Raw genomic sequence first — 12,774 nt, forward strand, 5'->3', positions numbered from 1 at the left:
CCATGCTTTTACAGCAAGTGAAAGCTGAACCTAATAGAAACCCTACAAAACAGATTCCTAAATTGGGCAAGGACAAAAAAGAAGCTGGGAAAGAGGCTTAGTGGAAAGAGAGATTCAGAAGTCCTGCATTTGAATCCTGATTGCCCGTGCCTTCTACAGACTAATTTTCTCTATTCTGCTTTATGCCCTCTACCCACCTCACTCTCTAGTCTTCATCCATACTGAATTACTTTATAGCTCTTTGTAAACCATACTTTCTCTGTCCTCTGTGTCTTTGTTTATCCTGTTCTTCCAATGGAACGTCTTTCTTTTCACTTTAAATGGCTTGTTCTTACTCATCTTTTAAAATCTACTTCAGTTTTCACCTCTTCCAGGAAGCTTTCTGCAACCCTGCAAGAGTTGCCTTCCTCTGAATCTTTGCTTGACTTCTTCATTAGACTGAGCTCCATCATGGAGGCACTGTACCATAGTGTTCTTGGTGCCCTACTGGTAACACCAAACATTGAAACCAATTTTCCTAAGGACATAATGACCTCTTTGTTGCTGAATCTAACAGAAATTTCTCAGTTCTTATGTTCTTGGCCTTTCAATGGAATCTTACACTGTCTACAAATTCCTTCTTCTTGATACCTTCTATTGTGGTTGAATTATGCCATCCAAAAAGATATGTTGATGTCATAACCCCTGTACCTGTGAATAGTTTGTCCATTCAAAATCCTATGTGATTTCACTAAGACAAAATCTGATCACATCATTTATTTCCTGAAAGTCTTCAGTGAATACTCAGTCTTTAGTTGTCTAAATTTTCCACTATTGCATGCCATCTTGTCTAAGACCTAAATTGTGTCAAATTCTCCATCCTCCTTCTCACCGTTCTACCATCTTACATTTTCTTCAGCCACATTTAAATGCTTATGAGTTTTCAAATACACTATGTTTTTCATGTGTACAAGCATTTTTGCGTGATATTCCCTATACCTGAATCCTCTTTCCTATCTTATCCATCCGCCTAGCTCTTACTTATCCTTCAGGATTTGACTCAGTCATGATCTTTTCCAAGAAGCCATCTCTGATGCCCTTTCCAGATTAAATAAAGAGTCCCTTCTTTGTGCACCCGTAGCATTCCATGCCTACTTCTAACATCATTCAACCACACTATGTACAAATGTCTTCACATTAGAGTCTGAGCCCCTTGAGGGTAGAAATCGAGTCTTACTTATCACTACATAACCAGGACCTCAAGCATATCACTTACTAAGTGAATATTTTTCAATCAAAGGATATATAAATTAATGAATCAAGTTCTATGGAAGCTGAAGGGAGATAATGACCATAATAAAAATGACCTCACAAATCTGAATATAAGACTTGTTCAGGGACAAAGCTAATGGCTCTACATTGGTATGTATACCATGTAGTGCTGTACCCAGACACATGATTTGAAGAGGATGGAGTCACACTGTTTGTGAACAAACTTGCTAGCATATTATAAAACTTTGATGGAGATTGGTGGTGGGGGCCGGGAGGGTGGAATTCTACTGAATCCCTATATAATAGCCTCTCAGTAAATTGAAACATCCATGGGGAATCTGGAGCTCAGGCCGGATCCATTGTTTACTAGTTTTACAATCTTGGGAAAGTCCTTTTGACTTTTGAGAGTTATTTTCCACACTTCTCAAATGGGAATTAAAAATAGTTTGCAGGGTTATTCTGAGGATCAAATAAGATAAAGTACACAGAAGAGACTACAGTGCTGGACTGGTAGTACTAAATTTCAACACCCTTTCTTCTCAGGATAGAACAGGCCAGAGTGGGAGGAGAAAAATAAAAGAGCAAATTTTAAACAAATGACAACACAATTAAAAACATTTTTTAGCTTAGAAGGACAAATGTGTCAAGATCAACTTTCAGCAGAAACTCTTTGTGATGAGGAGGAGTTGCTGAAATTTTGGGAAGCTGTTGTGAACAATTAAGGAACACTTTGGGTCAAAACTTTTCGGTCTGAGAAAAAGAAAAATATGAATTAAATTAAAGATCTGTAACTGATTCTTGGATGAATAAATAGTGCCATTAGGTTTTCTAGTAGGGTATCCTTGATTCTGATTGGCATCACTCAACTCTAACGATGAATACAGATGGCATATTTTAGCTATAATTTTGCTTTTGAGTAAAGGAACATTTCCAATCAGAGATCAAAACAGGAAAAAATAAAATGTCTACAACCTTACCCACCTAGAAACTGCCTTAACATTTCATGTATATATTTTCAGATATTTTTCTAACATATATTTATGTTTTTCCATAATGGGACTAGATTGTACATGTTTCATTAAAATTTATTTTTTATTGAAAATACCATGAATATTGTTACATGACAGGAGAATGTCTGCTACTAGCTTTGAGGAAGTAACCTTCTTCAGACTTATTTTCTTATCACAAACCACTAGAAAATGGTATGAAATGTTTAAAACAACAATTTTCAAATACTGGACAACAGGCATTGCAGGACTGTGATCCAGAAAATATGGGAAACAAATGAGGTTGGCCCTACAATCATCCCAGCTTTTTGCCTAGAGACAATTGATTAACTATGAGGCAGGAGGCAGGCTCCAAAACAGCCTCACAATCTCTTGAGTTGAGGAGGAAGAACTCATTTGGGGCAGAAGTAGAGGTAGCTGGAATTTGTTGGAGGAAAGAAGATGAAATGCTCCAGAAATCTCACAGGGTCCCCTGTGACACCATAATAGCAATTTCTACATGCATAGAATGAAAGTCCATAAGACTGGGCAAAGAGCAACTTTGTGGAAAGAAGAATTATCAGGGAGCTGATAAGCTGAAAAGTTGCCAGAGCTCACATTGAACTGGGAAATTAATTGGTTGAGTTCATGCCAGCCAGGGTATAGAGACCTTGCTGAATACACAGGGATTTTGTTACAGATGTCAGAAAGATCACACCTTAAGGGGGCGCTAAACTATCCCCAGACCAGCCCTAATAAAGTTTAAAAACAAACTTAGGAAAAGTCAAATGGATCCACAAATCTCCTCATATGATTCTGGGCAAGCTAATTAGCTTTCTGAGCCTCAGTTTCTTTACCTGCAAAATTGGGATTATAACTAGATCTACCATCTAGTGTTGCTTGGGGATTAATTAAAGCTCATTTATAATAATAGGTGACATTCATTGAGAGCTTGCACACTGTTAGATACAGCTCTCTCTACCTGGCTTATACAAAGTAGCCAATAAATTCTGGCATTATTATCAATGGTTATATGCCATTCTGTTCTCAGGAAAGAGCTGTGGCCAGTATCAAAGCTAACATAAGGCATTTCTCTATGGCCACCAAACAAAATCACACTCAATGGGTGGCAAATAGTCATACCTAACAAAGACTCTATTACTTTAGCAATCAGCCAATTTAAGATTTACTGATAGTTCTCAATGACATGTAAAGTGAACTCAAAAACCTTTATTTTAACCCCTATTGCACAGAAAGCTATTCACTTCCTTACCGACTTCACCAAACTGAACTGTGAAGTCTTAAGTGCAGAGACTATGTCTTATTCATTTTTGTATTACCTTGTATAGCACAGTGTCTGTTGCAGAGTGGACTCACAATAAATGTTTATTTAGTTAAATTAAATTCAGAAAGTGTTCATTCATTTACAGAAGAAATTAGTTGGTAATGAAATACTATGTTGTGTTCCATTTTGCAGAGGAACAAGTAAACTCCATATGAATGCAATGAACTTTCCTGTTTAATATTTGGTAAGCAAATTCTTCTGTTATCAAAGGAAATTAGTACTAACCTTTGCTCTACCACACTGAGCATTTAAGCCCTCAAGACACTTTGCTGGGGCAGATGGGTGACATGTGAGCTGGAATGTTGTAATGTGCTCAGAATGAAAAGCTGTTGCACCCACAAATTACAATAAGATTAGGAGCCAACAGTAGAGAAAAGTCATTAAAATATGTTCTAGAGAAAAAGATGGAGGATGTCTCATGGTTCCTTTCTGAGGTGGAAGAAAACCTTGAATTTAGATAATAACCCTGACACCTAACTGTCCCTTCTCCTACACCCTCCTTTATTTTAAAGCAGAAGAAAATCTGCCACTGGGATCCATTTTCATTCCAAGACTTTGTCAGGCTCTAACAGTGTATAGTAGTGCATTCGGGCCACTTAGTGAACATGGCTTGGGCTTTGGACTCAGATCATCTTAGGCATGATCCTGGCTCTGCCTCGAACAAGGGAGATTGGCAGTTTGTGGACAAGTCCTTCATGCTTTCAGAGGTCCAGTTTTCTCATCAAAAAAATGGAGAGGTTGGTGCCCACTTTAAGAGCTGTTGTGAGGATTAAACCATAAAATGTTGAGTGTTCAGTGAAAGATGGTGCCCTTGCTTCATGTTACTTGAAAGAAGAGTAAAAAAAAATCTGATTTTTGTCAACAAAATGAAAAGGCCACCTACCAAACGGGAGAAGATATTTGCCAACTAGACATCCGATATAGGGTTAATATCAAAAATATATTCAAAACATACACTACTTAATATCAAAAAACCAAATAACCTGATTAAAAAATGGGCAGAGGACTTGAATAGATATTTTTACAAAGAAGACATACAAATAGTTAACAGGCACATGAAAAGACGCTCAACATAATTAATCACCAGGGAAATGAAAATCAAAACCACAATGAGATACCACTTCACACCTGTCAGAATGGCTATTATCCAAAAGACAAAAAATAACAAGTGTTGGTGAGGGAGTGGAGAAAAGGGGACCCTTGTACACCATTGGTGGGAAGGGTGGTTCAGCCACTATGGAAAACAGTGTGAAGGTTCCTCAAAAATAGAACTACCATAAGATCCAGCATTTCCACTTTAGGGTATTTACTTGAAGAAAGTGAAAACACTAATTGGAAGAGCCATATACACCCCTATATTAATTGCAGCATTGCTTACAATAGCCAAGATATAGAAGCAACCTGTGTCCATCAATAAATGAATAGATAAAGAAAATGGGAGATATATATATATAATATATACACACACACAATAGAATATTACTCAGCCATAAGAAAAGAATGAAATCTTGCCATTTTTAACAATATGGAGGGACCTAGAGGGTATTATGCTAAGTGAAATAAGCCAGACAGAGAAAGACAACTACCATATGATTTCATTTATATGTGGATTCTAAACAACAAAACATACAAACAAACAAAACAAAACAGACTCATTGATACAAGAAACAAAGTGATGGTTAACAGAGGGGGGAGTGGTTGAGGGGGCGAGTGAAATAGGTGAAGGGTATTAGGAGGTACACACTTCCAGTTATAAAATTAATGTCATGGAGATGTAACGTGCAGCATAGGGAATATATCAATAGTATTGTAAGAACTTTGTATGGTGACAGATGGTAACTAGACTTATCATAGTGATCATTTTGTAACGTATATAAATATTGAATCACTATGATGTACACTTGAAACTAATAGGATATGGTATGTCAATTATACCTCAATAAAAAAATAAAAGCTGATTTTGAAAGGCATGTGAAGGGCAGGTATCGTTATTTTGGTCTTCATCTTTATATTTGTTCTGAATCACTTCCCAAAAGTCTTTTCTTTTTTCCATGAATGGAGAAGACCCCCTGTCCACATTTTCAAACCAAGGGAGGCACAGCTTTCCTTCTGGCTCTTTGTGGCTGCTCTAACATGGGCTTGTCTTAGTGACTCAACACAAGACAACCTTCAGAACTTTTTGAGGTCAAATCAGCCTATACTCAGCGTTCCTAGATGCTCTGCTTTGTCTTTTCCTTCAGATTATTGGTGGCCAATTTGCAAAGGTGTATCATGAATCAGACAGTGACCCTGAAGCTCCAATCATACCCAATAAGCCAATGTGAAGGTCATTGATTCCACTGGGGGTGAATAGTATAGGCTTTGACCCTTAGATTATTCCTGAGAGGTGAGAAATATGCTCTTTCATAATTCCACACTACACGCTATTCCTTTGCCTGAATTGTACTTTCCCCCTCCCCCTTCTCCAGCACAACTTGGCAAAATGTTACTCCTTTTTAAAGTTTCAACTTCACATGTTATTGCCCCTATGTAAACTTCTCCTTCCTACATTATCATTTAATGGGGTCACATTACTATAACTGGAGATTTTCCCTATAAAGTTTGTTGTACAACCCATGTACTCCTTTCTACACCAAGCATGAATAAAATTGGGGCCCCTACTTCCCCTAACTTGTCTAATAACTGGAGAACCAGAAACTTAAACCTCTCCAAGTTTCCCTTGCTCTCCTTGTTATGAACTTTAAGGTCTCCAGGTGACCATAAGTGCTTTTAGATGGGAGGTGGTCCACCTGGCTTGGTCTTACTTCAGTGTACCCTCTATTTCATAGGGATGCTGGTGGATAAATAGAAGCTGGTCTTGGCAGGCTGTGTCCAAAGCCCCATTGCAGGGAAGTCCACAGCTCCAATGGCAGCCACAAATGCTATGACAACTTGGTGTCCTGCAGAGGAGTTCCAGTTGATTGGGACAAGGCCTTTGGAATCAAAGACCATTCATTTTCTTTTTGCTTTAGTGGCATAAAGCAGTGAGGATTGGGACTGTGACAGAACAATACCCAGGAAGACTATGGTGCTCCTCAATTGTTTCAAGTTAGATCAGAAATACACACCACTCCTGTCTCATCTGCAGAAAATATAAAGGGCCTGAGACATTGTAACAAAAGATTGGAGTGCATGCATTACAGGGGAGTATAGCAGGAACAAATACCACGTGTTTCCTGCACTGTTTTCTCTCCTTGGGAACGCAGGAAGACACTACCCAACCTCCATTGTATATAGTTTGGGATCATATGACCGAATTTTGGGTAATGCAAAGGAAGTAACGTAAGCCACTCCAGGCGTGAACTTTAAAAACCTGATCCTCTAGCTCTTTTTTCCCTTGCAAGGTCATGTAGAAGGACATGACTTCCAGGGGCAGAGTTTCAGGATGGAGGAGAGCAACCCAACCCCCAGTGGACTATGATGTAAGTGAGAAGCTGGTGTTAAGTCACTGAGATGTTAGTGTTCATTGTTACCCCAGCATAGCTTAGCTGACTTAAGAGGAGGTAAGAAGTTTCCCTTGCCTCTACAGCTATTCTCCAGTAAAAAAAAAAAAAAAGTATCTCCAAAAAGTTCCAAGGAGCTACAGTTTAGGGGAAAACCATCTAGTAGGCTAATACCAAAAGTAATACAGCTCTAGCAATTATGTCTTTCATTTCATATACATAGCTAGAGGCATAGACTAGTCTCAGGGCACCTGAGTGAGGATTATTACTGGAAACTTCCACATTACCAACTCAGAAACAATCCACTTCTTGTTTCCTTGGTGATGCTCCTTCTCTAAGTCTTGAGTCTCTTTTCTTCCAATACAATTAAATCTTCTTCTCCTGTATCTGCCTTTGAGGGGAGTCATCATTGGTGAGAACAATGTGCTTTGAATTATCTTTTTCTAAGGGAAGACCTGCTTAGTGATTGTGGACAATTTATCACTCCCATCTATAATCAGAAGTAGATGCCAGCTTCTCTTACTAAAATCATAATTTTAATCTCTAGGTGAGTATCCACGATATTATATATCATAGTAATAAGATTGCCTTAGTTACCAGTATATCTGCCCCAGTAAACTGTGATCTCCTTAAAATTAAGGACCACATTTTTGTATCTTTGTCATCTCTGTGTTTCCAGCACCCAGCAACCATGCTTGGCACAAAGTGATTTGTGCTCCAGAAAGGAATGACCATGGTACTCATCCTCCATAACACTTCTTCACCCTTCTTGTGATGGTGTAGCCTAGAGTTGGAGGCTACACTTCTGCCATGTATTTCTACCAATATTTCTGTTCAGAAAGCCTTTACCTAGGATGACCTCTTTGGGGTGGGCACAAGGATATGTCCCAGGGACGCACCCCTCACCCCCAAGTCCGTGAATTGTAACAAAACGGTTGCCTCATGGCTGGAACAATCCTCCATTCCTGCTGGCAGCATCCAATGGCTTTGCTGGGCCAGCAGGCTGAAGTCATACTTGGAGCACACTTGGCTCATGGAGATTTGTCTCAAACGCCAAGTGCAAGGGTGAATGGCCATTGCACCCAAAACAAACCTGGTCAGCAGCCCTCCTCATAATTTCCTCCTAACTGAGGGAAATAGCTCAGGAAACATAATTCTGGGGACTCAGATAGTGAGAGAACATAGAATTATAGGAGTTCAAAAATGAAAGCGGCCTTTAAGAACTTTTTTCCAATCTTCCCACTTTATAGGTGAGAAAACTGAGGACCAGAGAGCAAAGTGACTCGCCCAAGATCAAAATAATTGAAAGCAGAAAATCCAGGATTAGAATTAGGTTGCTGGAGGCCCTAGAGGTATGCATTTCATCTTACTCTTAAGCTGCTCTAACATCATTTCTCTAATAAAATGTGGGGACACGAGGTTGGGCATAAAGGCAGTAGCTATAATACCACCATATACAGTGTTCAGTGCTTTACATGAGTTATCTAATCTTGCCTCAAAAACCCTGTTCTCTCTTTTGCAGAGGAGGCAACTGAGGCTTGGAGCAGGACGCCAACTTGCCCAAGGTCATCCACCCATTCAATGTCTGAAAAGACTCTGAAATACTTACCTGCCTGTTTCTAGGGCCCAGGATCTTAACCACATTTCATGGCAATCTGGTGCCACTGAGAAATGAATGAAGGTGTTGTAAATCCAAAATTCAAAACCTTTTGTCAGAGGATGTCCTTGGCCAAATTGTGAGACGTGAAATTTGTCTTTAGGGCACAGGGTCACATCCAGTAGCCTAACCCATGTCAAGGCTTCTAGATGACTCCTTTTGCTTTGGATGTTCTGTTTTTAAGTGGTATGAATAAAGAAAAGTCCTGACTGAGGATCAGGATCCCTACATTTTGGTTTTAGCTCTGTTACCAACTTCCTTTGTGATCTTTGTAAAGTTACTTTACCTCTCTTTCCTTCAATTCTCTTATATCTGCAAAGAAAAGGAGATGGAATGGATCAAAGATGACAAATAGAGTCACCTCAATGCCAACTCCAATAAGTTGTGAGTCAAAGTCTGAATCTCTGTGTTGGAAATCATTCTGAAGCCAAAGAATGACTTGGTGGAGGAGTATGAATGATTAGCGATGCTTACTGTAGGTGTATTAAAGGGTTGGTATCACATATCACAAGCATTTACCATCCAGAGACCAGAGGATCTTTGAGGTCACTTTGAGGTCCCTTCAAGTTCTAATGAAGTTCTCCTTGAATTGGAAATGAAAGAACTAATCAGTTAGTTACCCCTTCTCTCCACTCTAGAAACTTGCAGTCTGTGGAATAGATCTTTGTCAGTGACTCTCAGAAAATAGCAAATCCAGCATTTTGTCCAGTGGGGAGGGACCTTCCTACCACCTACCAGAAGGGAACATGATGTCTCCTCTTTTGCTATAGCCTGGGGTGATCCACACATGCTTAGAGCAGAGAGGCAGAGGGAAACTGACATGCCACAGGACTTGGGAGATGCTGTTTCTAGGTTTAAAAAGACAACACCTTATTATAAAACTTATTTGAGACCCAGACAATCTCCCTGTTACTGTGTAATTAGGAATAGGCAAGCTGGAGCTAGAGAAGTGAAGTATCATTTCATTTCACACACATTTATTAAGAACCTCCTCCGTGCTATGCATTATGTTAGGTAGAGAAAAAAAAAACAAGGCACCATCCCTGGCTTCATGAAATTTACCAACTGTGGCAGAGATGACTGGCCTTCCATCAGAGATACGTGCTTCCACTTCCAGAGACGAGCATTGTTGGAAAGGAGCTGTCCAAGCATAGATGGCTTTTCTCAGCCTCCTTTATAATCATGTGAAGCCTTAGAGTGAATGGAATGGAATGAACAGAAGGGACATGCATCACTTCTAGGGCAAACAGCTTAAGGAGCAGATGTGCCTTCTCCATCTTCTCTCTCCTCATTTGCTGGATGAACACAGTCCCCTAGAGGACTTGGGGACCAGGATTACCTGAATCACATGTGGAAAATTAACTGCTGACAATTAACACTGCATCCGACTGCTAACAGCAGAAAATACACTTTCACTCTATGTGAAAATATAAACCACTCCAGAGTTTGTTAAATCAGCTAGAGCTTAAGTAACAAATACACCCTATAGTGTTCAGAGCAGATGAATAAACCAGAAATTACATTGTCACTTAATTTTGCATCATGTTGGGGCTCAGTTCTACACACTACGAGAATATGGATCTGGGGATCAAGGAAAATGTCCTGCTTTTCCCTGACTCAACTCCTGGAATAACTAGCTACAAGAAATGGTATGGATAGAGCAGAATTGGAAGGGTCAGAGGAAATGGAAGGTGCAACGGCCCAGAGGAAAGAAGGAACACGGCACGTTCTGTAGAAAGCCGAGTTGAGTGCTTGCAGCTGAGGTTCAAGCAGGGCATGAGGAGTAGACAGGATGGAGTAGTGAAGAGGGTCAGATCATGGCGCATTGGAAGATCTGACTTTGGTGTGAAGACGGTGGGGACCAAAGAAAGATAATGTTGTCAGACTGCTCTGGATTGCAGAAGGCAAGACCAGAAGGAGGAGATCACACCTACCAATCCCTCATTGCCTCCCACTCTAGCACAATGCCAGCTCCAAAACAAGGAGGGAATGTGCATTTGTTGCGTGATGGATGAACAAATGAGTGAAACATTTAAGAGCTTGTGGTACTAGTTCAGATGAAAGATGATGGGACTTAAACAAAGGAAATGAAAGGTAATTGACGTGGATATGATTGAGAGGTTTAGTTAGCAAGTGATCGATTGGAAGTGAGAGTGCAGGGATGGCTTCTAGGTTAGTTTTACTTGGTGAGATGTTACTTGTATTTATAATTGCCATGTGCCAGGGACTGTTATAAGTGTTTTACATATGTTAATTAATTTAATTCTTATAAGAACTCCATGCGTTAAATAATATAAATATCAGATGAGAAAAATGAGGCACAGAGGGATTAATAACTTACCCCAGGTCACACAGCAAGTTACCATTGGAGTCAGGAGTTAAACTCAGTTTGGATTTGGTGGCTATGCTATCCTGGGTATGAGACTTTTGTCTGCTACTACAAGACATAGTAGGAGAATCTGCATTGGGAAGAAGAAAATGAGTTCAAATTTAGACGTGAAATTTAAGCTGTCTGTGGAACACACAAGTGGAAATATCTAGTAGGCAGGTGGATATTTGTAATAAAATTGATGAAGGCTGCACCTAAGTGCAAACTCTGAAAAAATGATCACAGGAAGACTGAGACTTCATTGCAGCTAGTATAAAATTGCTAATAAAGGAAGCTACCACATGAGTGTAGACAATCTGAGATGAAAATGTCGTGCAGCATGAAAGACATCAGTGAACATTATAGGATGTGCATAAAGAAAGAGCACGAAGATTGAAATGGAGTAAAGACAGAGACAGAGAGATCAGTTATACTCGATGAAGGGTCCTGTCAATTTCCTAAGGAGAGAGAGCCCAGAGATTACCAGCAGAGCTGTAGTACATCACGCATGTGGGTTGTTCTCTATGTAATTTTTTGGCAATTAATGCCACAGTAACTATTTAATATTACAGTAACTACTTATGATTTTCATTCCACATGGTGTGTTTGGTCACTTAAAATTAATTTTTGTAATAAAATCGAGATTAAAGGAATCCCACTATACATTGTAAGAGAAGAAGAGAGGTGCCTGACCAAATAAATAACAATTGTAGCCACAAATTTAGATGCCAGCACCTGTTATAGAATAGCTGGAACATGATTGAGTCCAATTTGAGTGTCTTGTAAGTTACATTAGTATTCTGTGTCCATTAGTCTAAAACAAGGACAGTAATACCAATGGAAAGGTATATTGTTGGGAGAAATTAGTAAATACACTAATAAAAAGCACCTAGGCCCCATAGAATATGCTTAATAAACAGCAATAGTACTTATTCCCCCAATCTGTATTTTTTCCGGCTGCTCATACATAAAGGTACCACTCTTGTTCTGAGCTAAACACACAAATGTATTTTGGCCTCCATTGGCTAGTTTTTGACACTTAATTTCTCATAATAATAGCATAAATAATGGTTTCTCAATTGAATAATACTTTAAATTTAGGAAGTGCTTTTACATATATTCCTTGCTTGATCTTCACACAATCCAGGGAAAGAAATTAATTCCATTTTATAAATGAAGGATCTGATGCTTAGAGAAAATTGGTTTATTTAATACAATACCGCCTTTACTATAAACAATGGTTAACATTTATTGAGCACTTACCCCTGTTCTGGCCACTTTGAAAGCGTGCTTCTTTTTTGATCCTCTGAAGAAACCCACACAGTCGGTATGATTATTATTCCCATTTTACATATGGGGAAACTGAGGCTTACAGAGGTCAAGGAAGTGCCCAAGGACCCAGGACTGGTAAGTTTTGGAATGGCACTTTTACTCAAGCCTTCTTTCTGTTCATCCTGCCCAATGCTCTTTCTCCTACTCTTCACATGCAGTCTCATCTAAGCCAGATCATGCTTCTGAACCAGAAAGTTTCCCAATGTTCACAATTTGTTCTTTACGAGTGTTGTTCAAGACAAACCATTGCTTTCTAGCTGCACTTTTCCCCACTGGCTTATCTTTGGACTGATTGGGAGGTGAACATTGTGCTTGTATGTGCAATTCCCAATTCATTACTTCTTGGTGAACTT

This window comes from Ceratotherium simum, chromosome 23 (assembly GCF_057802395.1).
Source record: "Ceratotherium simum simum isolate JZ-2026a chromosome 23, ASM5780239v1, whole genome shotgun sequence".
Lineage (NCBI taxonomy): Eukaryota > Metazoa > Chordata > Mammalia > Perissodactyla > Rhinocerotidae > Ceratotherium > Ceratotherium simum.